The 27,978-nt window shown below is 36.3% G+C and overlaps 1 protein-coding gene across 3 annotated transcripts in view; it reads left to right on the top strand.

Annotated features, from left to right (window-relative positions):
• The window catches only part of B3GALT1 (beta-1,3-galactosyltransferase 1), a 190,006-nt gene that overhangs the window by 15,658 nt on the left and 146,370 nt on the right, over window positions 1-27,978 (top strand). The window lies entirely within an intron of this gene.

The following is a 27,978-nucleotide window of genomic DNA, read 5'->3' as shown; positions in this document are numbered from 1 at the left end:
GCCTAAAACTAGCTTGACATTTTATGTGGGAAGCCGAATGAAAGGTCCAGATTCAAACAAACTGGTACCAGGAGGTATCAAAGATGGATTGTGTCTGCTCCAGTCTTTCCCTTTTCAGCAATTCCCTCATCATTTTCTCAGTAATGGTTTTGGCTCACCCTACACAGCAGTGCAACAATACCAACGTAGCCATTGCCTAAACATGCCTAAACATGCTAACCATGCTAACCTGACCAGCCTGATAACATGAAGGCTTGACTTTGCATGGGGCAGTTAACATGCTGTAACATCCTTTTCCCTGGTGGAGGAAGGAATTCCTAAATTTTGATGTCATTTGATAGAAGGTTCTGTTCATTTGTGAAATATTATTTAGCTGTTATCATCCTCTTATTCTCTTTAAAATATTTTATGGTGTGTTATATGAATAACAATCTCACAGCATCCACATCTTATTCACAAGGTGAATACATGATCATGAGACTAGTTTTTCTAACAAGGAGTAATTTCTGGCCTTCTTAAATAGATTTGGGGTAACACAAGAAGCAATAGACTACTTAAAAGCTTTATAGTCCTTTGAAAATATTTGCAATCTCATTCAGTATGTGAATGAAATCCAACCAAAAGACTCTTTGTGGTGTTCCACAAAATAAATCCAGTGTGATCACTCTTACTGGGAGTTACATTTTCCATCTAAAATGGATTTCTATCTCATGATTATAATTCTTGTATAAATGGTTAGTTTTTATTGGGAAGATATTTCTTGGTTTGGAAATTTTTTTTTCCTTGGTGCTAAAATCATTGAGGTGGGAGGTTTGCAAAATAAGCTTCAGTATCAGAACCCAAACTAGGCAAAGGGCTAAAAACACATCTTAGGGACCATTAGTCAGAACAATTTGAGCTGGCAGTAGCCAAGATTGTTTTACATATGAAGTTCATAAAATAGAAAGTTGGTTTCTGTTGCTGGAAAAAAATGCCTAAAGGGGTATATTTTTGCTGCAGTTGCTAGGGAGCAGCTTATACTGTATCTGTGGGATATAATGGGAGTCGTGTACAATGCACTACACTGATAATTTACCTTAGAGTGGTTAGAGCTGAATAATACATTCACAGAGCACATCTCATCGTACAAAATAAGAAGATGAGATGGATGTTCTTAGTAATGTTAGGTGACAGAGCCACTGTGGTATATGAGGTACAGTACACGTGTCAGTAGGCTGACAGGACCATGTCAGTCCTACATGATTCATAGGTGGGGCTATGATTAGGTGAGCAGAAAATTAATACATTGGCTAGACAGGAGGAAAGAACAGACCAGATGAGAAGAAGTAAAACCTGTGTTTTTATGTATTTGACAGATTCTTTGGAATGATCAAGGTCCTGACAATCCAAAATCATGTATTCTTTTTTAAAGAGAAGCTCACTTGACTGGACGTCTGTGTTGCCAGTAGTATGTTGTTTAATAAAATGAGGATGAATAAATTGTAGGGGTATCTGACTGACCCTGCTCCAAAGTGAAATTGCCCCACTGCATTTGGAAAAAGCTGCTTAGCTATGAAACATCAACATCTGTAATAGAAACCTTTATAATTACTTGGTTATAGAACTTTGTTATTTTATTTCAGAATCTGTAAAATTGGAATTATTTTTCTTGAAAACACAGCCTTAACAATTTGGTATTACTAAAACTGGAAATGCAATATATAAATTACACAACCATATCACTGGTTTCTTCTTTTTATAACATTAAGCATGTCCAAAAAATTATCCAAATATTGCTAAATATTTCCGTTTTAATATAATAGTTAAAATTTTACAAATATTTTTTCTTTATTGAATCAACACAGTGACACTCTCTTGAAGTTAATTGCTTTACTCCTTTGAGCACTGGTGCAAGTTTTTCTCACATACTGCACACAGAGATCAAGTGTGTTTTCCTCAGCAATTACTGCATTTGTTCAAAGTGAATTAGAAAATCAAAAATGTTAGGAACGCACTTTAATTAGATGATTAAAGAACCCAGTAAGTAGTGTGATGTTCAGATAAAAACAAAAGGTATTTCACAGCATTTTTAGGCCATGCCAGAATTCAGATAGGACTAGTTGTACTGTGCAGTTAAAGTGACAGAAAACGGTTTACAGTCTCCTGAAATAATGTATGGCATATATTTATAGTTTTCAACCAATTTTAGCTTTCCAGGCTCAGCTGCCTCACCTTGAAAGATACTTTCAATAAGCAATCTTACTATAAGCTGTCTGAAAACATGATGTTATTCCTAAAAACAATTTGAAACCCACTGGACTTGGCCTTCACAAAACTGTGAGCAGATACTATCAAAATGCAGCTGAAGTTAATGAAGTTATGAATACGTACACTAGAGAAAGATTTTCCAAAAACATCCTTCATAATCTGCTTTTGCAGATTGCTTATTTCTTCAACCTTTTCTAAATTTTAGAAGGTTTTTTTCTTGTCTAATCAATCTTTAGGTTGATTTGACTCTTTCTTTAGCCTCCTTCCAACAGTTTAAGTTCTGTAATTTTTGTAATAAAAATGCAACATTTTTTTCCCAAAGAGGTCTTTTGGTATTGAAGCAACATCTCAAATTGATTCCAAAAGCTTTGGTCACTGTACAGACCTTGAGTGATGCCTTCTTTTGAATAGACTTATTCCGCATGCATTGTACTGAGAAGCCATTAGTTCATTTCAGAAATGCTCCTTTTTAAATTAAATGCAAACCCCACCTTCTGTAGCTTTTAATATTTTTATTTAATTGACATCTCTGTGGATTATATTATGATAATTTTTAATTATTTTTATATACATTCATACGTTTTCCATTAAGCTCTTTGGGTTTGCTCTTATGAATGAAGCATGTAAAACTAATCATTCAAAAGAAAAAAGGACTAGACATTGTAGTTGCTGTTGTATATAGTTATCTACTACCCCACTTTCATTCTACTTTTCTTCTGAAACAGCAGAATAATATTTCTGTAAGTAATAGAAAGAAGAATATTTTATAAAGAAAGAGTCTTAACATCTGGAAACCTTTTTCACCTCTCTCTTAAAATACGAAATACGTTATTTCTATTCCTTCTTTCCTTCAGTTTAACTGTTCAGACCTGGACAATGAGCATGGGAAACACCACGTTCAGCCATCTCCAGGGCGACCAGGCTCCACCATGTGTAATGGTGACTTGGGAAGCCAAATGGCGTCACTCCAAACACCCCTTCCTTCTTCTTCCTCCAGCTTTACATATTGAGCATGACACCATATGTAATATCCCTATGGTCAGGTGGGGCCAGCTGTCCTGGCTGTGCCTTTTCCCAGTTTCCCATGCACTGCCAGTCCCCTCACCTCTGGTTGTACAAGGAGCAGAAAAGGCCTTGACACTGTGCAAGCCCTGCACAGCAATAACAAAACATCCCTATATTGTCAACACTGTTTTCAGCGCAAATCTAAAACGCAGCCCCATACCAGCTACTGTGAAGAAGATTAACTCTACTCCAGCCCAAACCAGCACAGTCTGTGAAGGAAGATGTGATTTTTAAGTAAATATATGTCCTCCAGGGTCATTCATAGCAGATTGCAATTAATTGATACTCTGTTGGAGGTATTCTTGGTGGTTCTATTCACTGAAGTCTGTTACAGCAATATAGTTTCTGAGATAGCCATAGCAAAATGGAATGTATTTCAGAATGTCATATTTCATTTTAGAGCCACTCTATCATTATTGGTAGTATTATATATAATAGTATTACATATCATGTTGTTATTATTGTAGTGTTCTTTTTTATGTGTCTTTAACTTGGATGCCTTTGTGTGAAGCAGTGCAAATATAAAAAAGGACAACAGCCCCTTCTCCACAGACTTAAAGCTTACTGTTAATGATTCAGTTCATATCAGAATTATAGCGTATTTCTGAATTTGTAAGACATTTTAAAAAGAAGGGCAATATCTTCTAGTAAACTGTATTTTTACAGACTTTAGCTTCTTATGTGATTGGATTATTGACAATCCACTGATTGATCTCTCAGGTCAACTGAGAATCCAGGGTTTCATCACAAATAAAAATTTGTAAAGTCAACATGATTAGTGAGGTCTTGCAACTGTTTGCAAGTTGTCTTTGCACTTCCAGTATTTTTTAATTTTTAACTACTACTACAGAGGAAAAACACATAGTAATAGTAGTGGGTTCTAATTTTATCATTCACAATACTTTTTGTTGATTTTGTTGGAAGGAAAATTAAGTAGGCTTTGGCACTGAGCTGTTAAAGCTCAGATATTTACAGGAGGCAAAATTAACATCTGTGAAATCCCTATTTCCAGAGCAGCAGTCACCGAAGTGTAGGCACTTATATGCAAATCCTGAGCCTAGTCAGGGAAATGTTCAGGAATATGAGGGCTGACATAGGGAAAATACTAGAATACTGCTTCTCCTCCCTTAATACCTATAAATATATCTAAATACTGTGTCTGAGCTGTCTAAATTGCTGCGTCTGAGCAAGGACTGGCATTCAATTAGTTTGAATACATACATACATACAATTCTTAAATGTCCAGAGAGATCAATTTTGTGAATAGTACAATAATTCAAAGCTATTTCAAGGTTAGATTATGACGCCTTGTCTTTTATTCTATAGTCTTAATGCTATGTTGTTCCTGATGAACATCTTACCTAGATCTTTGCAAAAGGCCGAATTAACTATGGGCTGCTCAGAGACATGGGCTGCGGATGGAGGGAGGATTCTTCTCTGCTGTTCTGTGTTGGAACCACAGGCCAGGGCTGGAAGCTGTTTTAAGGTGACAGCATTGTAGCTACTCAAGGACATAGCCTAAGGCAGTATATCTCTGCATTGTCATTTTTGTAGTATATGTGTTTTGATATAGATTAAAAAGTTTGGCCTTGTTATGCAGGCCAGATCCAGAGATTCTGAACAGTAGCAAATCATCTTATTCTGCCTTTTACACCCTTAATTTTCACTACAGTGTTTACCCCAGCATTTCCACCCAGCTCTGGGATGGCTGTAAACTGGTTATTCGAGCTGTAAGAAAAAGAAAAGGATCAAGAACAGTGAGACAAAATAGACACTCCAGTGAATCACAGCTAAGATCTAACAGTCCTACTACTAGTAAAGATTCCATTATTGCTACTCAGCAAGCAAATATTAGATTTCAAACAGTAGTTTCAACTCATTAAATTCCCTTGGTCCCACTCACAGCTCTATTTGCTGAGTATCTCCTCTGGAGATACTCAAAAGCTCCCTGGATGTGATCCTGTGCAATCTGCTCTAAGAAAACCTTCCTTACCAGGGGGGTTTGATTAGATGGTCCCCTCCAACCTCAACCGTTCTGTGATTCTACATTCCTCTGGGAATGAAGCTGAGAACTCTGGGGGGGGTTTTAACTGATAAAGGTACCTAAATCAGTAACATTTACTTTCTTCTTAATTTAGCAGTTGCTTTTAAAATGCAAGTAAGAAGACCCACTTATCATCATTTGTTATTCTTGCAGATTGTGGAGATGCTGAACAGGCATTACATGCTCCATGTGGGTTTTGCTTGTTTAGTGCAGACTTGGTTCTGATGTGTGTTGTTGGGGGTTTTTTAAACTGCCAACCAATCTTGAGGAAACTTGTGATCAGCATGTCCTTGATGATAAATGAAGGAAGTAAACAACTTAAGAGCTCCTTGTCTGCTTTTCTGAAGTATGGGGCCAACCAGATTGATAGCATCCACAAAGTAGCAGAGTCACTTTCCTACTCTCTTGCTGCTATGTTTGGTATCATAAGATATCGAGTCAGGATGGAATGCCAGAATTAATCATTCTGAGACTTTGATGAAGAGGAAAGGGGTTTTGTTCGCCTGTTCTCTAAATGGAATGTGAGGTGGGACAAGGATCTTTCAATAGCACTGCATAGGGGATCTCTTCTATGCCACTATTAGAGAATCAGAAAGATAAATGACAGGTCATTGTTTCTCTTTCCTAGAACAGAAAATTGGCATGGAATGGTGAGAGCTTGTAGTCAAAAGAAAGGCCTCTAAAGCCACAAACTTTTCAGAAGTGTTTGTCCATACTGTATGCTTTGTGTCCATGTCTGCCTGCAGACCACCTACATTCACAAATGTAATGCCCTAATATACCCTTTTGGCCACTCCTGACAGGCAGATAGTAGCATTCTTAGGTCATATTACTCAAACATTACAAGGAGTTTCTGTGGTCTAATCTGGTATGTTCTAGACATTCAAAACAAAACTGAATAACTGTACTAAATATGTATTCTGTAGTCTTCATGAATCTGCTTGGATTCTGAGCTCCCTGGGATTATAAAAAAAAGTGTATCTAATAAAGATACTCCTCTCTGATAATAGCAGTTTAATTAAGCATTGTTTTTCACCAAACTCAGTGCTCCTCCAGAAAATTACTTATAATTTAAATTCTAAATCACTGTTAATTAACCAATAAAAATTCAGATTACTGTCTGCCATTCACAGTCTCTGGTACACATCTGATGACAGAAAAGACAGTTATGAAATACTGGTATGAAAGTATACAGGATTCCTTGGCCTTGGTGCCAGTCCTTTATTAACTGAAATGCAGTACTTGGCTGGGGGGAGTTGGGCTTTTGACCCTTTGAGAAGGGCGTCCCCTTTGATGGACCAAACTGTTTCAAACCACAAGTCAAGAAGCAGGATTAATAGGTGTGAAAAACAGTTGCCTGCAGACCATAGCCAGCACAAAAAAGGTTAAGGCAAGATTCATAGAACTAAATGTTGTGTAGAGAAAGCTGAAGAAATTAGTCATTAGATTATTTTGGAAACTTCAAAAAACCAAAACCAAACAAAAATAAAACTAACCAACCAAAATCTCCCAAAAAACCACTTGCTATTGCTTTCTACCTCTGCATTTAACATGTAAATTATGTAATTCTTTTTATTTACTCCTGAACACTGGAGTACTTTTTTTAACACAGGCATCTTCATACAGAGGACATGAAATAGCAGTTGACACATGGATAAATGTCTACATTGTGCTGTATGATGATACACATTCAGGGACTGTACAGTGTGTCCAAACTATTTTTTTGCACAGAATGTTAAAAGCCTAGTAGACAGAACTGTAATGGTGATTGCTGCCTATAAGAGATAGAATAATGCAGGCTGTAAATAATAGGAATGATCCCGTTCAAGCCAAAGGAATACCTAGCCTGACAAATTCTAGAGTAAAAAAAAGTTTTTTATAATTTTGTTTTTCATATGTATGTCTTGGGCTATCAATCAGCTTTCCTTAGCTGAAGCCAGCTGGCAGGTGACACTGCAGTTTATCAACCACCAGTAAACAAAATGTTATGCTCCAGAAAAATTCAATTCCCAAATACCAGCCCTAAAAATCAATAAAGCTTCTCCTGCAGCTAAAGCATTTCTTATGAACATTAATTTTTTAAATATAGCATTTTCCCTCACCTTTCTTAAAAATACAGATAAAAACTAAAACCAAATTCAAATTAAAAGGTATGAAAACTGTGATGCTAGAAACTACAAGTCTCTTTCAAATTTTCATAAACATTAAACTGGGTTTTTTATTTGGCTTAACAAAATTATCTAAAATTAGTAAAGATGCAAAGATTTATTATATGAATCCTTAGAAACTAAAACCATGTTTGGAATTTTTAATAATTATAGTAAAACCCTACTCTCACTTTCTGAAGCTCTTGTTCCCAAGTAAAACCTCACAAAACCAGTTACTCCGTTTTATACAATTTTACTGCATTAAGGTGTATCATAATACAATTAATAATGTCTTCTTTGTCAGTCAGTACCCAGCTGTGGTTTAGTTTGGAATATCAAACTATAAAGAACTAATAAAATCCAACTTAATCTTCATTAGTATTTACATCTTTCCCTTTCAATACTTTGATGCAATCTCATTCAGGAGATGGCTGAGGAGTATAAGCAGTGCAGTCATGGAGGCACAGGGGTCTCTGTGCTTTGCATTTGAAGTCTGCATAAGCTGCCAGATTGTGCAAACACCTTTTCCACCTTGCTTTGTGTAACAAAGCTGTATATAAACTTTCCTAGCGTTGTGGTTGTATAAAATTAAATGTCCTAGAATTCTTTGTGTCATCCTCTGGTTTTGGCCAGTGATATCTGGGGCCTCGTGTGTTCTGGTTTTAGTCTCAAAGTTACTGAAGTAGTTAGGTTGCTGTTAACTTTCAGGATATTAATCATTTGATGCATTCGCCTTCTTTCTGATCTTTTCCAGTGGCCTCTAGAGCTCTCTACCTCAAAGAGGTTCCTACAGCTTGCTGTTGGTACAAACTGAAGCATTCAGCCCTTCATGGAATCAATGGAGTCTATAACTTTAATGTATAAATATGCTTAAAAAGATTCTGGGACCTTCATTGATTGACACAATATGATTAATTGTCCTATTCCTCTGTATTCTGTGTGCAGAGTGAATCATGTTACTTTCTAAATTGTGTTACTTTCTAATTCCGTCCTCTTCTTTAGAGAAGCCTGTACAGATCTCTGAGGAAGTACCTATTCAGAGCCTGTTGCTTCAACCTACCACTGAAATGAACCACTATGCTTTTAAGAGGAATCTGGAATATAATCCAAGTTTTACAAACCTAGAAAAACATCCATATGGGATTATAACAAATTAATTTGTTGGACAGCTCATGCTCACTAGTCTATGTTTTTGCTCAAAAAATTGTTATGTAATATAGGTAGGAAAGTGTGTATTTTGTTCATGATTATGCTAATAAAAAACGTGCTTGAATTTGGGGGATGTTTTTTGGTTTTCTTTTAAACTTGGCTGCTTGCATGCTCATGGATTTCTAGATGGGAGTAACACTACTACTCATAGCACTTAAAAATGTTATGGGGCATAATTACAATGGGAAAGAAATATCATCCCCCTATCTTGAAGTCAGTCATATGGTTAAATGTATTTGATCAAAAATGAGATATAAAATATCTCCAAGAGAAGATGAAATCCAAAAAAAATCATCATCAAATAAGACCCAAAAGTAATCTCAGATCTATGTATTAAAATTGAGCTCATTCACTCAATTAAAAAAAATTGGAATAACATTAATGTTATTTCTGACAGTTACATTTTCTTATTTTACAGTAAAACATCAAGAAGGATATTATATACAGATAAATTTGGTAACATTCAATAACTAGAAATATATTGAAGCTTACATTTCTAAGTAGCATTAACAAGGTGATAACTGCTAAAAATTCTGCCTGGTGTGTGGAACAGTATATCTAGGGGTTTTCACTAAGGGGAAATACAGAAATATAAGGAAGAACCTGAAAGTGAAGAGAACCTTTTTAGGTTTCTTTTTCTCTACTGAGTAAGGTTTTACAGTCACTGAGAATAAAGTACTGCATTTTTTTGTTGTCCCACTCAGAAATCTTATCTTGTGGTAGGATAATCCATCACTGGCCCTTTTTTCCACTCAAGCAGAAGTTCCCTGGTTTTGCCTTGCTCATAGTGTGCTGCAAGTCTCCCTGCAGTGTGTGACTGAGTGACCGTCCCTGCCTTACAGAGCAGCTGAAGTGACTCCTGTCATCATACATACCTGCAAATTACCAGTCTTGTCTTCAGAATGAATCTTTTCTGTAAATAGTTGATTTCATTTCAAAGCTGTTTTTGTCACTGAAAGTCTTTGAATTTTATTGATGGTAGCTAATTGTTACGGCAAATGAGCTTGCTGTTGGGATCAAATAGAATTCCAGCACCTCTGGAAACAATACCGTGTAACACTGTGGTGCATTTGGGTAAGTTCAGGACAGCAAGCTGAGGGTCAGTTTGGTTGTAGCTAGTTTCCAAGGATAAGGATTCCCCGGTTCTTTAGCTTTCTAAAAAATTATTTGCCTACATTAGAAAAAGGAAAAGCTACCACGAAAACATAGACAGTTTTCTGGTTTGAAAGCCTATGGGAAAAGTGAAACTAATTTGGTTTGCCTTGTCATCTGGATGATAAAATAAATAATGTAATACATTTAAGAAAAATAATCACACTTTATTCTTCCCCAAATGATAATATTGGTACACAGAAATGAGGAAAGCTATATTGCACAACTCTCTCCTGATACTACATTTGCTTTATTCTATTGTAATTTCCAGGTAAATGGACTTACTTGTATATTAACAATCAGCGAAAAATCAGGACCCTTCTACCATTAGACAATCTACATCTGCTAACAAGGTCCTTTTTTTGCCTCTCACTCAGCTGCAAGGGAGTCAGTCAGAGTCCCATAGTTTTTACATTTCCTAACAAACAATTTGGATAGTAGGTTGAACTTGCTGAACTTGAAACCGTTTGTGACTGCCACAGCAACCTTTCCTGACATTATTTATGTGTGGAAGAGGGACAGTCAACACCTGTTATGTCATTTTCCTCATCAGCCCCCACCCCAGGCCTGCTGAGGTTTGATGTGGTAACACGGAGGCCAGCATTCAGCTGCATTCTTACAGTGAGGTGAGAAAGTCCCGACCAAAGCCAGCACAAGCAGTGAAAAAAGGGGTAATTTGTAATACGTATGAGATAGGTGATATTGACAATCTGACAGGGCGAATCCTTGTTTGCAGTGGGAATGACTTGCAGTTAGCAGATAAGGTCAGACAGAGGATGTTTCCTATCCAAGTCATCATCAGCTACAAAAAAAGTTACTACATCCCGCCGCGGCAATTGGCCTTGTCATTCCCACCCTGTCTTTACTGTTTTTTCCTCATACAAACCTGACCTTTTTACTCTTGAAGCCTGTATGCTAACTATACACCTGTGTATCCTGGGCAAAGAAGGTAAAGGGAGGAAATGTGAGCTTCCATTAACTAAACAAACATTTAAATACCAAAACAAAGCAGCCAGTTCCTTAGCTTGCTCATAAGGTATTCTGGTAAGTAAATACCTTATTCTTGACTGTATTCATAGCCATTCTGGCAAGGAAGGTTCTACACTAAGATCTGAAAGACTTGTATAAATATATTACCCTCCAGTATTTATTCTTGCTTTACTTTTATGCTATTCCTGAATCATCCCATCCATGGTCTACATCTGCATGTACACGAATTTACTAAAGGTCACTGATTCCAGGTGAAAGGCTGTGCTACACTGAGCAGGGAAGACAACTGCTCGTGTTATTCACATCCCTCTCAGAGGAGGCATGGAAAAAGCTCATGGATTTCCTGGCATTAATTTCTAAAAAATATGTGAAATTCTGATTCTGCTTTTCAGCTTTGAGTTGCCTAGCTAAAGCAGTGTGATGCTGTTTGGACCCTGTCCAGTGTCACTTGAGGTGATCCACTCCAGATCTGCAGTGAAATGCCATAACCTCTTTGGGTGTATAACAACCCAGCTCTTTGTATTAATTACATAAAAGTGCCACTCTTTTTACGCTACTCTTACCAAACCTGTCACCTGATATTCATGTGAAAGAAACATTTTTATACCTTTTAATTCCAATTATACTCTGAAGAGTGAAGCATGGCAGAAGTTTAATTCAGTGTACCTTTTTTTTCTCCCTGAAAGCATCAGTGAGCATGCAGAGAATGCAGGGAGGTAGTGAAAGTTCTTACTGTACCTTTAAACTACTGTAAGAATACATGTGAAAGAATGAGTTTCTTTTTAATAATACATGTGAAAGAATGAGTTTCAATGGACTGATTGGTTCCAGGTGCTCTAACTATATGCCTCAAATGATAACAATGAAGCAGAGTTTTTAGAGATAGGAGTAAGAAAAGAATGCATTTAATACATCCTTTTAGAAATATCTTCATATCCATTCATTTTATGGGCACTAATCTAACCACACATCTTTAATACATATTCAGTTTCTTCTCTAATCTAGGATTCTGTTAAAGCTTTCCCGCTGTACCTTTTTCAAGCAGAATTTGAATAAAATGCCTGAGTAAAAAGTAGAAGACGCTAAGGAAGAAATCAAGCCATAAAAATAAATATTTACATATAATATAGTTACAGCTATATAACATATTGCATCATGGAACAAGGGAAGCTCAGTGATTTTCCAGTGCACTCACCTGGCATTCAACCCTAATCTATCTCACCTGCTATAATAGTGAATGCAAATAAATTCATTTTCAGTTTTCACTGTTTGTTGTGCTCTCTTTCCTTCTACTTATTTATTGTTACTGAGCTGACTTTGTTGAGGCTTTGATGAATTTTAGTGGAAAATTCATTCAGCCTTCTAATCTCTTGAAATAGGGAATAGATTACTAGAAAGAATGGGAGAATTATTAAATATAATTTGACATAGCTGGAAATGAGTTCGTTCTGCGTTATGTCTTCTTATCAATTGAATTTTGCACAACATAAATCAAAACAGATGGAAATAAAAGTACAAAAGGAAATTTAAATTCTTCTACTTTTCAACTTCTCTTAATAAGTGTTTCATTCCTAGTAGAAAACCAGAACATCTTCCCTTCATAATTATATTTATAAAAAAGCAATAAAAATGAGTTTGAGATTGAATGAGGATCCTGGTAAATGAGGCTGGCAGCAGAGGGATAGAGGGTAGGAGGGCACACAGGAGGGTGACAACTCCAGGTAATGTGTGTGTGTGTCCATGCATGTACTCGTAAGGGAGGACAGAGATGAAACAGGAGGCTGGCAAGAGATCATGAAAAGACTGATGGAAAACAAGTGTCTATAGAATAGAATTAAGAGTAACTCATCAAGGAGGTTAAGAATCAAACTTGGAGGTGTTGGGGTGCATTTCCTAAGCAGAGTTGCTGCTACTCTGCAGGCAAGAGCTGTGCAACTGTGATGAGAAGATGAGAGTGAGACCAAGGAGGAAACAAAGCAAAGGAGTGGGCACATAGCCTGCAAAAGTGGGTTATTTTTGAAAAGGACAAAAGTCAAGATTTTCAAGCTGAGTCAGCATTATCATTCACTTTTACAATCAGCGTTTCAGCTGAGCCACAATGAATCCTGCAGGCATGTAAGCAGTGTGATTAGTTTTCACAATACAAATGTTTGATACTTGCATACTATTATTAATCACTGCTTATGGTCCTAACAGTACTCATGGTAGATACACACGTCTGGATAGTAGTTTTGTTAGCTAAAACCAATGCAAACACTGACAACCTATTCTGTCCTTTTTACATTTTGTTTCTTTAGTAACAGTATAGTAATATTTGCCAAGGATGAAATCTGTAGCACATTTGAGAGAGAAAGAATTTGAAATGGCCACTCAAACCCTTCAGTGGTTTTCTTTGCACCACAACATAAAAACACAATTTAGTATTTCGTTGGGCACAATAAATAGCTGCAATTCAATAATTCAGAAGCTGAGCACAGGCTGATGTAGGACACTGTACACGTGCACTGCTAGAGCGAGCAACGGGGCCCCAAAGCATCCCCTGTGACAAGGAGTGCACCACAGGCTCTGAGTCATCACCAGTCCTGGCTGCCTCGTGCTACCACTGCTGTATTGCTGCCAAACCTGAGCTGGCTCTGTGCCAACTGCATTTGTGCCTTTCCCTTCTCATTCCAGGGCTGGACTGTTTGCATCAGGACTGCATGAAACTCATAAGAAATTACTGAGGTGTAGAGAATATAAAGATTTCACAACAGTCTATTAAAACAAATGACTCTATTACTAAATCCTTAACTATGACTTTGAAGATATAGAACCCATGTATTTCTCCAGGCATCAGGACTTTAAGAGTTAAATTTATATAACTGGACAATAGGCAGCATCTGTAGAATTGCAGCTGGCTTTTCATAGGTTTTCTCCAAATATAAACTATTTTATGTGCTGAGAATTCTGAAATAGAGCTGTTGAGAGTAATTAGGGAAATACAACCTTCCCCAGGAGTGATATGCTTTTAGATTCAGATTTTGAATCCTTTTTGTTACAAAGAAGATAACTTACTGTTTAAAGAGAACTGTACAGTTTCTTAGGTTTGCATAATTTTACCTTCATCTTGCCAGCTCACTGTGGAAAGCATCAGAATGGAAGATAAGAAGATGTTTTAAGGTGGAAATCTTTTTCTCCAGAAAAATCGGTGGTAGTCCTTTGCTATTGTTGTAAAGTATCTGTCAAGACATATAGAAAAATGCTTTCGTAACTTGGCTTTTTAATTTTGTTACAGTCAGAATAATGCTTCTTTCATATTATTAAACAACTGGTACCTTAAGTGAACACTAAGGTCATGAAAGAAGGAATCACAACCATAGCAAACTTGAGTATCCTACTAATAGCGTTTTCCTCTGTTATTCGCTGAGCTGTCTTTCAGTCAGATGCAACACATAGTGTTTAAAATGTGCATTTTCTGAACGTGGAGTTCAGGAGTATTTCCAAAGACTTCCTGATCAAAATGTGGCTTTTTGCAATGAAAGCAGCAAAATTGCCTACTCATTGTAAGGCTACAAAAGACACAGGATGGATGACTTTGGTTCAGTGATACAGTTTTGTATATTATTATTTTAGTGATAAAGCAGAGCAGGAGGCAAATCACAGCCACTCAGTGCCAACATACAACCAAATTATGCAGATGCATTCCAAATGAATTAATTAAAAACCCGAACACATGGTAAAGGAGATTTGAGAAGTTCATCTTCCAAAGATTTTAACAAGTTCACTCTTGAGAACAATCTTGAGGCAACCTCTTCCAAATTAGGAACCCTACCTAAGGTCTATTAAAACCATGAAAAAAAGACTCCCTTTGACCTGGATAATTGATCAATCAAGTCTTTGCCTAATGGCAGATCAGTCACCTTGCAATGCTGACCTTTGTATGAGAGTCTCCATGCTGGATCAGCATGGGCTGGCCAGCAGGGAGGAACAACAGAAGAAAAAAATAATTGAATGTGATTCAAAGCAAAGCTTTTACCTTTTTTTTTTTTCTTTTGCCAAGAGATAATGTTATTTAGAGTTTTAAGGAGGGATGCAAACAATCAGTTTTGGCAACAGCACTTTTCTGTAATTTTCTCATGGTTTTGTGATACATATTGATCACACAATTCACAGATCACAAGAAATGCTACACCATACAGCAGATTCCTAAAAAGTGACCAGTACTGATGAGCTCTTCTTATGTCAGTGTTTTGGCAGTGGAACAGTCTTGTTGAGTCTCTTAACAGCTTAAACCGTAGTGGAATGCAATCAAGTCAGATTCAGAACTCAAATTTTCAGAGGAAACAGCATACAGTACCTAATAGATTACCCATTCAGTGAATAAAAGTCAAGTACCCCCGAGAAAAAAGAAAAATCTACTACACACTGTGCTTATATTATGCCTACATTTTAAAGCAAACCCTTTTTCAAAAGTTTATTCTAGTAATCTGAGAAAAGAACTTAATAGTACTAAAGATTTAATTCTTTCATTTATCTTTTTAAAAGTGAAAATATCATACCGAACTCACTTAAGTGAACAAATTTGGTCTAAAAACAATTATTAAAGAGAGATAATACTTTATCTCTGCTAGTAGCAGTATATGTGAAAAAGCCAATCAGTTCTGTCATGGACAAGGATGATGGTTCAGAATGGAGAACATCTCTTCTAGCAGGTTCTCTGTTCATTTCTGACATCTGACTGGTACAATATTGAGCACTTAAATTTGTGGCATATGATAGTCTGAAAAATAAAGCATTATGCTTGCATACAGAGAACCCTCTTCTGAATTTCATCACAGCCGACTTGTACAATATTTTTATTTTTTACTAAAAGATTTATTTCAGAAAGTTGGGTTATAAATGCTATTATATGGTTATATATGGATAGTCATTCATTCTTCATGCCTGTATAAAGTGTATGAAGTCTACCTAAGAAGACTTTTGGGTCTGTTACAAGATTAGGTTGTTTTGGTTTTCCATTGTATTTGATGGGTAATTTAAACTACAAATGGAAAGCTGTTTTGCTTGCATGTTGTTTGTAGCAAAGGCTGACAATTTACTAAAGTTTTTTGGCACTGAAACTTACAAGTCTATTGTTAGCAGGAAAAGACTCTATGTGTTTCAAGAAGAAATCTCATTGGAATTAAAGTAATTTGAGTAATGGCCAAGATTTTCAAAGATACCTAGAGGTTCACTGATTCCTCCTGCCTGAGAAAGACAGAATTGACATGTTCTAGAAGTATTAATTAGCTAGTCTAATTAAGGTATTATAAAAATTTACAATTTACTCCCTTTTTTTTTGTATGAAGCATTCTTTCTTATACTCTGTTATGCCTACTTGTTAAAAGACCATCCACACTCACAGTATAGAAGGATTTTAGTACCCGGGCACAGACTGAAGTGCATGACATGGAGAAATCTGCAGTCACCTTGCAGTTTTGGTACAGGCCTCTTTTGCCTGCAGTACAGCATGTGTGATGACTTAGGGGCAAAGGGACTTGCTCCATTGGCAGTACAGAAGGCAAGTCCCAGGAAGATTTAAATTAGAGGGGATCTATAAAGCTGTAACTCACTGTGCTTTGGGTAAAAATAAAAGCTATAGGGGGAAAAAGACTTTCAGGGAGGTGCTTTTAATCCAAATTTTGAGAAATATTTGGCTCTTCAGAATTTTAAATGAACAGTCGTGACAATTTAAAATGAACAGATCATGTACTGACTCCGTTTGGTTGGAGTTTTTATGAGATACAGGAGAGCTGTACTCAACACCAAGTGTTCTAATGCCTTGACAAAATTTGTAGCAATAAAGATGGGATATGTAGATGGTCCATATTTAAGATTATTAAAAACTGTTGTGAAATCCGTATCTTAGCCATTCTGTATTTCAGATTACTCTTCAGAAAGTGGAGGGAGAAAATTAAAAGAAAAAAAAGACAACTAAATTAGCTGTTTCACAGAGATTACTAAGATGTTGTAATTGCATATAATTATCTGTAACCAGATAGAAAAATATGTGCCATTGGAGAAGTAAAAGAAGCTACTTCAAACAGCTGGTTTTTTCTACCAGTACAGGCTGTGCTCAATGATGTAAAATCAGAATAATACAAAAACATATTTTCATTTTTTATGTTTTTAAAACTATAGATTAGCTTTCACAATTGATTGAGATACTCTCTATATTGCTACACAGTGTGGGAGAAAGTGTTTTGAAGAAACTTTTAAGAACTAGATTTAATTTTCTTAATTCCATGCTAATTGTGTCCAATCACATTCCACGTAGGCAGTGCACAGGACCATTGCCATTTAGTGGAGGTCAAGTCAAGATGTAGATGTTTGAGCTATGGCTGAGGAAGAAGGCAAAGCATCTGTGGTGAGACAGTGGCTTAGCAGCCTATTGGCAATTTCTGTAGATGTTTCAAGGTAATTTGTAAGAGGACTCATGTCAAGCTTCCTTTCCATCTCAGCTTCACATAATGGCTCTGACCTAAAGAGACATGAAATCTACAAGTCTGGACTTCCCAAGGCTGCTCAGTGCAGCCTGCAGACACCTTGAACCAGCACAGTTCATTCTTCATGAACACTGAGTTCACTTTTGAGAGAAAGTGTGGGAGAATTTGTTTGTTCTATAAAAACCATTGTCTCAACAACGCACCACGTAGAATTACAATTGCTTTCTCTTCTAGTGGCTTGGCATATGGATCTTTGGACACTGCACTGTAGAGTAGCCCATCACCAGGAACCTACTAAACTGGCGTTTTTCTTTTAGAACAAGTTAACTGTGAAATCCTGGACTTTTTATAGCATGAAAAAGTTCTACAGGCTAGAATAGCTACGTATTAATTACTTTGTGATACCCACAAATTTATTGAAACAGAACATGTGTAATTGATATAATGTCTCTTTTTTTTTTTAAATTTGATGGCATTTTCAAAAGAGGAAAACATGAGTAAGTAGATAAAAATTTATTCTATTCAAGGAAGTGCACAAGAAATACATGTCTGTCACTGATGCTAAAGTTATAAGATTACTTTAAAAAACAAGTTGGAAGAATAAGGAATGAAATCACCAGTTCTTTAACACAGGAAGAATGAGTGACTGTGAAAAGAGAGAGAGCTGAATATGAATCTAAACTATGCATATGGAATATGATGGGATTTTTAAAACATGCAGGACATATTTTTTCCATAGTGCAGAGCTTTCAGTTACCCACAGTCAACCCCCTTTTAAAAATCAAACGTCTGTCAAAATAAACTCAACAAAACATAGAGACTGCAGGTCTTCGTCTTTAAGAAACACAAGCGTGAAGGTGATATAGCCAAGTGTTTTTCATACCTAATACAAATAGCAAGTCTTTTTAATGGAAGTGAGGAAAAAGAAAATATTTTCTAAAAGCTAAAGACATGACTATTCATTAGGAACTTAAATGTAGTCTAGGCAAATAATAAGGCATTTTGGAGTTTCATATCACTCTTATAAAATAAATGTTCCTGTAAAGCCCATGTCAATCTAAAGAAAGAAGAATAGTAGAGAACATTTGTTTAAAGTGCTTCTTAGTTGCACAGACAATAGGTAGTACACTATGATTTTCAAAGATAAACCTATTTTTCAAAGAAAGTCACAGATGTCTACATTATTGTCTTTTATGGAAACTTTTTTGGGAAAGTTCTTAATGTTCATTGTGCACTAACAGTCTCATTTTGGAACTGGCAGGGTTGGCATATCCAATTTTGCTAAACATTGTACAATAAATTATTTACAGTCTTTCCAGTAAGGGGAAAAAAATTTCTGAAGCATGAAAATCAAGTCAACACTCCGTTATCTGTAACGAAAACAGACTGGAAGAAGCTCTCTTTTCCAGACTGAGGAAGAATTTAGTTCCACTGCTTCTGAAGCTTGGTGTGCTGCCTGTGACTCTCTCCCAGGACTGCTCAATGTGCACACACTGCAAACACATGGAGCCAGTTCAGGTGCTGCAGCTGGGTCTGCCTGACCCAGTAAGACCTTTTGGAACCAGAAGTGTGGCAGGACATGGCAGGCACACAAAAAATGGCTTCAATTCAGCAACTAGCACACAAGTTGTGTCCTGTTTGGCTTCTCCAGAAGCCACATTCTGGCAGGACTCCAGACCTGTTGTCACCTTGCTGGACCTGAGCTGGCCTGGTCTATATCAATTTTTTTTCTGCTCATGGTACCCATAACCCATACCAAATGAGGCTGCACACAATGCATGGACAATTCTTTTTTACTTACAGAAATATTTACCGAGTGACTTCAGGGGTATTGCCTAAAGTATTTAGTTCCTCTGAAAGGAGGAGCTTATTCATTCATCATTTAAGTAAGCTTCAGAACTTGCAAAAAGAAAAAAGTCCTATTCTGCAAAGAAGAAAAAGTCCTGTTCTACATAAGGAGAAAGGGGAACCGTGCCAGGAAGCAACACCCGGGAATAACCATTGGGCAACTGTCTCATGTCTGAATAGCTGGAATCTTGTCTCCAAAAAGGTTCAACTCCTTTGTGCCGTTGTTTTAGTCTTAGGTGACAAGTGGAAAAGGCCTAGGAAGTAAGGCACAATACTCTCCTGCAGCTGTTTCCAATGCAGCATGTGAAAGAGAAGACATTATAAAAATTAAACATATAGATAATACCAAAAGTTCATTAAGTCCACTCTAATTCTATTGTTATCTTTAGAATTTGCTGGGATTACAAGGCACACATATTCCCTGTCTTCCATGAAGAAAAATTGCATTCTTAGTGACATCCTTGTTAGTCTAGATTGGGCCAGACTAGCACTGATGTTATCTAATAAATTTCGTAAATACACGAATAGTAATTTTTGCTGTACTTACAAATATTAAAGAGCCATTTGCCTCAATTTCTGCTGGTATTTCTGATTATCAGTAGTTCCTCAGAAACTTAGAACTGCTCTTGCAAGGCAGTTCCATCTTCTCCTCACATGAGTAGTATATTTTGGAACCAACATCATTATTTTGGATTTTTTTCTTCTAACCTTTTTACTAGGTCACCATCTGTTAGAGCAGCTGCATATTTTTTGTGAAGTAGATAGGACATTGTTTTTGTGTTTAGGAGCATGCACCACTGAGAATCCAGTGTCCCCTACTGAGCAAAGACCTCATCTGAGCATGGAGCCAGTGAGTACCACCTTCTGAATCACCACTATTGCTCCCTGCAACCCTGGGCATTTTTTTGTTCTTGAAACCAACTGGCATCAGCTGTAGAAAGTATATTAGAAATAATGGTAAGCAATAACGAAATATTTATAATTTAGATATGGGCACACCAGAGTGCTTCCAGTTTTGGAAGCATTAAGATGGATCAAATATGACGTTTGACTCTGCAGTTCTTATTGAATAAAGACTATAGATGTTTTTCCTTAAAAGTTGCCATAGGATTTGTCTTGAATCTCTTAGAAGAGTAAGTGCACAGAATAATCGGGAGAAGTAAAAGAATTCAATGGCTGATGCCAATATGCAGCTTTCAGTAAGAAGCACAGATTTAACAATATCAGTAAAATACAGATACTGAAGGAATGCTTAACATTTAACAGGTTATGGTAGAATAAATTAGTGCAAAGCCTGCTGGGAAGGTAGCAGTTCTACCACTGTTTCAGGATGTACTGGCCATATTTTTCCAGCAAGTACCCATAAAGGAGACAATAACTTATCTATTCTTTGTGCAAATCAGATGGTGGGAAGTGAATTGATTGCTATTTCCTCACTATATAAAATTATGACTTATTTGAGATGATAGCAGTTCGAGGTTTGATGTACCATTGAAAACTACTTTTTGCTGTCAAGTAATAGCTTGTGATACTAGTTAAACTTCTAAGCATTTTGGGAAGTCAGCTGGATTCTACTGCACCTTATGATATGCTGACCTGCTTTTAATAATAGAAAAAAAATGGAGATTTCCATTTGTGTACAAATTAAGAGGACTTGGCTGCATCTGGAAGCACTCAAATGACTGCTGTAAGAGCCAGTTGCATGTGTGTCAAACGAATACCATGCAGCAAGGGGACTAGTTGTGCTTCAGGCACCTGTGCACATGTTCAAGGCCAAATCTGGAACTTTTTGTTAGCTGCAGTTTTTTCATAGAAACTATTAACATGAATAATCAGCTTTCTTAGTGACATTTCTTTTTAGTAAGATCATCTGAAGAAAGCCTCTTTTTGTTTTAGCTGCTTTTTCAAATCGTTTCAAATTAGTTCATGACTCCACACAGACTTATTTCACCTGCAGGATGACAAAAGCTTTCTTGATCACATGAATGTAATTTTCTGTTAATAAGAGCTCCTGAGATTTCTAACATGAGCAGCAAATTTACAAAAACAGTTTCTTTTTTTTCCAGATTCATTTCATAGAATACTACTAAATTAGGTCAGGCCTGAAACTTTCAGGCTTATAGCTCAAGAAAGAATATAACTGTTACAATTCACTAAAAAGAATGTATTTTAATATCATCGAGGTTAAATCTCTAAGCATCCCTGTTTGCAGCTATCTAAAATTACTGCAGTGTAAGTGAAATACTGACCGTAGGTTTCAGATGAAACTTGAAGGGAGTCCTGTGACTAAATTATGCTGGATCTGATTTAAAGAAAAAAAATCACTGTGCATTTTATAGGGCTATTAATGAAATATAAAATAATCAATAATGAGGTTTTTGCTGCTTCTTAGTATTATTGATTTTTTTTAGTGCAAAGAGTAGGTCATATTAGGCACAGTATATATTCTAATTTCATTACTGAAAATGGCGTTTTTCTTCCTTTGAATAGTCAATGCTCCAAAAAGAGAGGGAAAAAGGTATTTTTTTCCAAATGTTATTTTCCTATCACAGTTTTAATTTTCATTTAGAATCCTGAAGAATTTATATGGTTTATCTAGTTATAATTTTTTGCCTTTGCACATACCTTGCAAAAATTGTTCAACAAACTTATTTTTCCATAAAAGAAAGAATAAAAATTATTTGTCCATTATTCTATGAAGATTTCAGTGCAAATGAACTGTATATAGCAGGTTTGTGATTATAATCACTGTTCATGTTAAAGAAAAAAATTATGTTTAAAAAAACCCCAACCCTCATCTGTAATATGTAACTGGTGTTACATTGATTTTCCTCTGGTAAGATAATATTTAAAATAGGGCTTACAAGATTTCACTGACCTGCTGGCATTTTCTTTGCTATCCATGGGGGTGTTTCCTCATTTTCAAGTGTAACAGAAGTGATTTTAATTAGTATTTCATTAATAGTAGTATTTTATTCTTTATAAGATAATTGCAGAAGGGCTCTTAGGATGACTGATAAGAATTCAGGTGTAAAATTGGTGCCATCAAACTGGATGGTTTGACTCTGCTGGAGTTTGAGCTATCAAATTACTCCAAGGAGAAGCAGAGTCTACTAGAAAATCAAGATTTTTCTGCTGCAAGAAAATTATTTCCCATAATTTAAAAAACAAAGAGGAATGCCCTCAGGTAACTGTTGTTTCATATAACTTTTTTAACTAGATTCATTTAGGCTGTTTCAGGATTAAGAAGACTTGCTGACTGGGAGAGGCATGTAAAAGGGAAACGCAAAAAAAGACAAAGGTCATGTAGAACAAATCATAAGACTTATTAAGAAAGAATGCTTCATTCACTTATATAGGTTGTTCCTCTCAAATAAATTCTCTTCAATTTGATTTTGTGATGCTGCAGTACTGGGCTAGACTTCACTAGAGACCAGTACCATCAGGAAATCCAGTGGTAATCTTGAAGGTTACTGAGTTACAGTGTCCTACTTAAGAATATTTTGAGAATATATATCTGATCTTTATAATTTAAAATCCTATGTATCAACTCTGTATTTCTCAGAGTGAACGCTACAGCATCATTCAAGGCTAGTAGGTGGTAGTAGATTTTGTAAAAATCCAGTGCTGGTCTTTAGGTCTGTCCTTGCACTCATCAAACAAAGAACATTATAGCAAGCATTGATACAAAACAGGAAAACCTCTTACTACAGCTTTCAACTCATTAAAGATTTTCCCAGCTGGCAGTATAGGAATGAAAGCCCTTATAAATGGATTGCGGGGGGTATAGAAATACAAGGAGAAAATAGTTATATAAGTTAATGAAGATCAGTTAATCAATTTTAAAATAGTTGACATGATGAATAAACTTATTTAAGTAAACATGCTGTCTTCCTAGGGATAGGAATCAGAATACCACATAGATCCTGTAAAACAGCTACTTAAATAATACAAATAAGGAAATGCTTGAGAAATTTTAATATTCAATATATTGTCAACATTTGTGTTCATTTTAAGATGCTAAAATAAATAATTGAGCTCCTGAACTTCCCAGAGGTGGTTTTGTAAAGGCATGAACATAATTCCAGGAAATCTCTAAAAAATGGGGGTAAAGAGAAAATGAAAGCAGCACCATCAATCTTTCCTCTGAATGTTCAACCTGAACAATGTAGTGCAACGTAGAGCAATGTAGTTGCCCATACCTTTGCACCAGCTGGTGGTATTGTTCAGACTTGCCCTATGATTCATAGGCAGAGAGGCAATGGGTAGAAACTGATGCACAGGAAGTTCCACCTGAACATGTAATCACAGAATCTTAGAAAGCTGAGTTGAAGGAACCCATCAGGATCATCCAGTCCAGCTCCTGGCCCTCCACAGGACACCCTAAGAATCATGACAAAGAACGTCTTTACTCTGAGGGTAATTGAGCACTGGTTGCCCAGAGAGGTTGTGGAGTCTCCCTCACTGGACAACCCAAAAGCCATCTGGACACAATCCTGAGTAACGTGCTTTTGGGGAGACCCTGCTTGAGCAGGCAGGTTGGACTAGATGACCTCCAGATCGACCTCCAGTGGTCCCTTCCAACCTTAACCAAAACGACCAAAACCAAACCAAACCAAAAAACCAACTCCTCCCAAAAAAACTCAGCCAAACAAAAACCCCCACAACTCTGCTCATACACTGCAAAAAGAGGTCCAGCCATGATTCATGCAATCTTGTGTTTGTGAATGAATAAGTAATTCATTATCCAGTTAAAGAAATGGTCTGCCTGGATATTAATAGATACTCTGTTACATGCAAATTAAGTAAATATCAAATAGTCCTTGAGGTAATGTTACCAATATGACTGTTTTATAGTTTCTATGTGAGAAGATGAATTTGCGAGGAAAAGAGCAATGTGAGGTCAAGCTGTGGAAAAGGCAATAAAAACCTCTGAGAAGGCAAATGAACATTCTCACATCCTGACAAGAAGGAAAGATTTTTATCTTTGTGTTGGCATTTCTTTAAAAATTTCACAGTTGCCTGAAAATGAGGTTGTTAATGGATTTGAAATATGATAGTGACAATAATGCCATCTTAAATCAACAGACCAACAGTTTAGGGTAGTATATGAGGGGCTCAGGTGCATTGGAATTCGTTGATTACTGAATTATATCACCAGTTAAAATGTTAGAAAGAAGCCACATTATGTATACTCTTTGACTCTTTAGAAACTACCTTATATGGATAATTTCATCATCATTTTGCACAGAAAAATGTAATTTTTTTTCCTCTTTCATCCCTTAATGCAACTGTATGAATGAATAGAAAGATAATATACATGCACAGTTTTTAAGGTTTGTTTCTCAAGGTCCTTGGTTTTGGTTTGGGTTTTTTCTTATTTTGACACTAACACTGATTTAATATACAGTGCCCAGTATGCCTTAATTATTCCACAGGTAACATCTGTGAAAATCCCAGCTCACTCCTGGATGACCCAAAGAGGACAAGACACAGATTTAATATTCCAGATCGTTTCAGACAAAAGCCTGAGCAGGTTTTAGAGTGACATGAGATGTGGCACCTTCTGTGAACTGCGTGAGAAGTAAGGAGGGGAGAGTAAAACCTCTTGCTTTCTTTAGTATTTCCTTTTTATGACATATTTCTCTGTCTGTAACAAGCATTTACATTTTAAGAAGCCAGAAGTCATTTTCTATAAACACATACTGGTAGGGAGGTGTGAACTCCTTTGGCATCATTCTGATCCTACTTGAATGTTGGTGGTTGAAAGTTCATTGTTACTGTTTTGAATCCTTTAAGGTAAGCTGAAGTCAAAGAGAAGGCAGACAGAAAAGTTCAAAGAGGGAAAAAAAGGGAGAGGGAAATGAGGGGAGGCAATACAGAACTCTCAAGTAAAGTGTGGAAATGGGAAGAGTCAAGAAGAAATGGGGAAGTAACAAGCTGGTAGTGACTGACATTGTCAGTTCTCAATGAAATGTAGATACTAGCTATATAGGTTATCCTTCTATTCCTGTCTGTTCATATAGGTCACCTCCTATGCTGGTCTGTCTTCCCTTCAGTAGAATAGAGATTTTTTTGCCTGTACAGGAAGTAGCAAAGTTTTCTATTAAAGAAACTCTTTAAATAGTATATATTTTTAAAATATATTATATATATTTAAATATATATAATATATAATATATAATATGTGTGTATGTATGAATATATATATATATTAATATATAAATTATATGTGTGTATATAGAATCATAGACTCATTTAGGTTGGAAAAAACCTTTGAGGTCATTGAGTCCAATCATTAATCTAACATGGCCCTGTTCACCACTAAACCACGTCCCCAAGTGCGACATCTGCACATCTTCTAAATACCTCCAGGGATGGTGACACAACCACTTCCCTGAGCAGCACGTTCTATTGCTTGATAACCTTTTTTGTGAAGAAATTCGTCCTGGTATCGAATTCAAACTTCCCCTGGTGCAACTTGAGGCCATTTCCTCTTGTCTTGTTACTTGGGAAAAGAAACCGCCCCCCACCTGGCTACGACCTCCTTTCAGGTAGTTGTAGAGAGTGATGAGGTCTCCCCTGAGCCTCCTCTTCTCCATGCTAAACAGTCCCAGCTCCCTCAGCCACTCCTTGTAAGACTTGCGTATATACATATACATATATATAATACACATACATGTATGTAATGTATTGTGCATGGATATATATATATAATTTTTATATAGAGATATTAAAAAAACAGATAGTCCTACTTGTATTAACTGGTGCCCTTTTAGAATGCTGAGTTGCTGCCTGGAACTACTGCCCTGTTTAAGGGTCTGTGTTTTAAGACAATGCCTAGACAACAAATAACTAAGAAAATAACATCAATTTAAAACCACAGATCTATGACATGTTTTTTATGTTATAACAAAGAGCAGACAAATCACTTTTCTACATATATTTCCAAGATAGTCTGTAGCTCTGAGGTGTTACTGGGTGTAACATTGTCAGCTCCTAGTTATCAGAATTATTTCTTAAGGTAAATTAAAAGGGAAGTGAAAAAAAATTGCTTACACTTCTCTGTCCTCTGTTTGGCACTAAATGTAACATTCCTTTTACCATGGATTTTATGGCTCTACCTAATAATCAGCAAAATTGAATTCTTAACCAACTGACTGTAAGTCATGTTCAAAGAAGAGGTCTTCCAAAGAGCTGATCTCCCTCTAGTTGTTGGGTATGCACTTAACTGTTTTAATCTACATTAGAGTCTAATCAGCTACCTGGAAACAACAAAAAAACCCCATTGTGTCTCAAAGGATTGAGTCCAAAGAGTCATAATGTTTAGTGGAGTGGTAAGTCGATGTCAGGGCATTAGGGTAATTATATACTTCCCATATTTCAAAGGAAAGTAGATTTCTTTCCTTGACCGGTGAGTCAAGACCTCTCAAGCTGAAAAAGGAGTTCTCAGTAGAGACAAAGTTGAGAACTTCAGCTCTATGTCATTTGAACTGATTGAAACACTGCCTTTTTTTAGCTTGGTTTAAAGACACTATTAATCTACAGTGCCCCCCAAAAGAAAGTAGTGCTGTACTTCCAGCAACTATGGAGGGTTAAATCATGTTGAAATCAGCTGACTTACTATTCAAGTGGGAGGTAGTAATGCTGGTTTTGTTCACATTTCTGTAAAGTATGTGAACCAATCCATCGCTCTGCTAATTTCTTAAATTATTTTAGATGTTAAGAATATCATTTTAATTACATTCTTCATTTACCTAGTTTAGTTAATCAAATAGTAAAATATTACTGTTAGTGATATTGCAACAACATAACAGCATTTAGCATCAAAAAGCACTTCATTAAAAGCAAGATTTAACTTTTCATATTCCTCACTGTAAGCAACAAAAATAGTAGAGAATCAGTAATAAGAAAAGGTATTGATTCAAGTGTCACATTTTCTTCTAGCATATGGCAAATGCTACAGCATTGTATAATACCAGAAGACAAGAGGTAAAGCAAGTATATTTTCTTCCATTAGATGTGACAGTCTAAAAGAAATTATTTTTAGAAAAAGTTACATTTAGAAAGCAAATAGCATTAGACAAAGTGGGTTAATTGAGAAGCCTCAAGCCAGCATTCACCAGCATTTACCAGAAAGAAAGGTAATTCTAGCCTTCTGTGGTTACAGCTGAAAGTTTTGAACAACGTCTACCTTGTAATACCTCTTAGACTCCAAGAACACTTTAGTAATCTTTGCACCTAGTCTAGACTTTCTAGACCTAGCTGAGTTTGGACTTTTGAGAAATTTGGCCCTGTAATTATGTTGTTTTCATGTAAGAGTGATTCTTAGAATCCAAATATCCCCCACCCTCTATCTTGTTTAATGCTGTATATGACCCAAACTTCTCTTCTCAGAGGCCTTCCTGTGAATTGTGTTAGGGTTTGCCTTTACACTGTTGACATTAACTTTTGTGTCATTCATTTATTCTAAAATAGAGCCTAAAAATGAAAGGTTCCTATTTATGTAGAGAGTTCTCAGGACTCTGATGATGAACAGCAGTTTCCTTCATTTTCATTACACTAGCACATTTTCCTCTTGACTGTCCATCACCTCCTAATATCCATTATGTTTAATTGCTTAGTACAAAACAAGAAATATTTCTTGTAGACATTTCGTAGGGCTGTGCAAACACTTCACAAAAGTATTTGTGAAAGTCTCTTTGCTCACAAGAGTCTGTGAATATATTAATGTCCTTAAAATATTTTTATTCTTTTTTTTTTCTACTAAGATACAGCTATACAATGTAGTATAAGATGCCACTAAAGTATA

Source organism: Chiroxiphia lanceolata, chromosome 7 (genome assembly GCF_009829145.1).
Source record: "Chiroxiphia lanceolata isolate bChiLan1 chromosome 7, bChiLan1.pri, whole genome shotgun sequence".
Classification (NCBI taxonomy): domain Eukaryota; kingdom Metazoa; phylum Chordata; class Aves; order Passeriformes; family Pipridae; genus Chiroxiphia; species Chiroxiphia lanceolata.
Note: the sequence above shows the minus strand (reverse complement) of the source record. Positions and strands in the feature narration are given on the sequence as shown.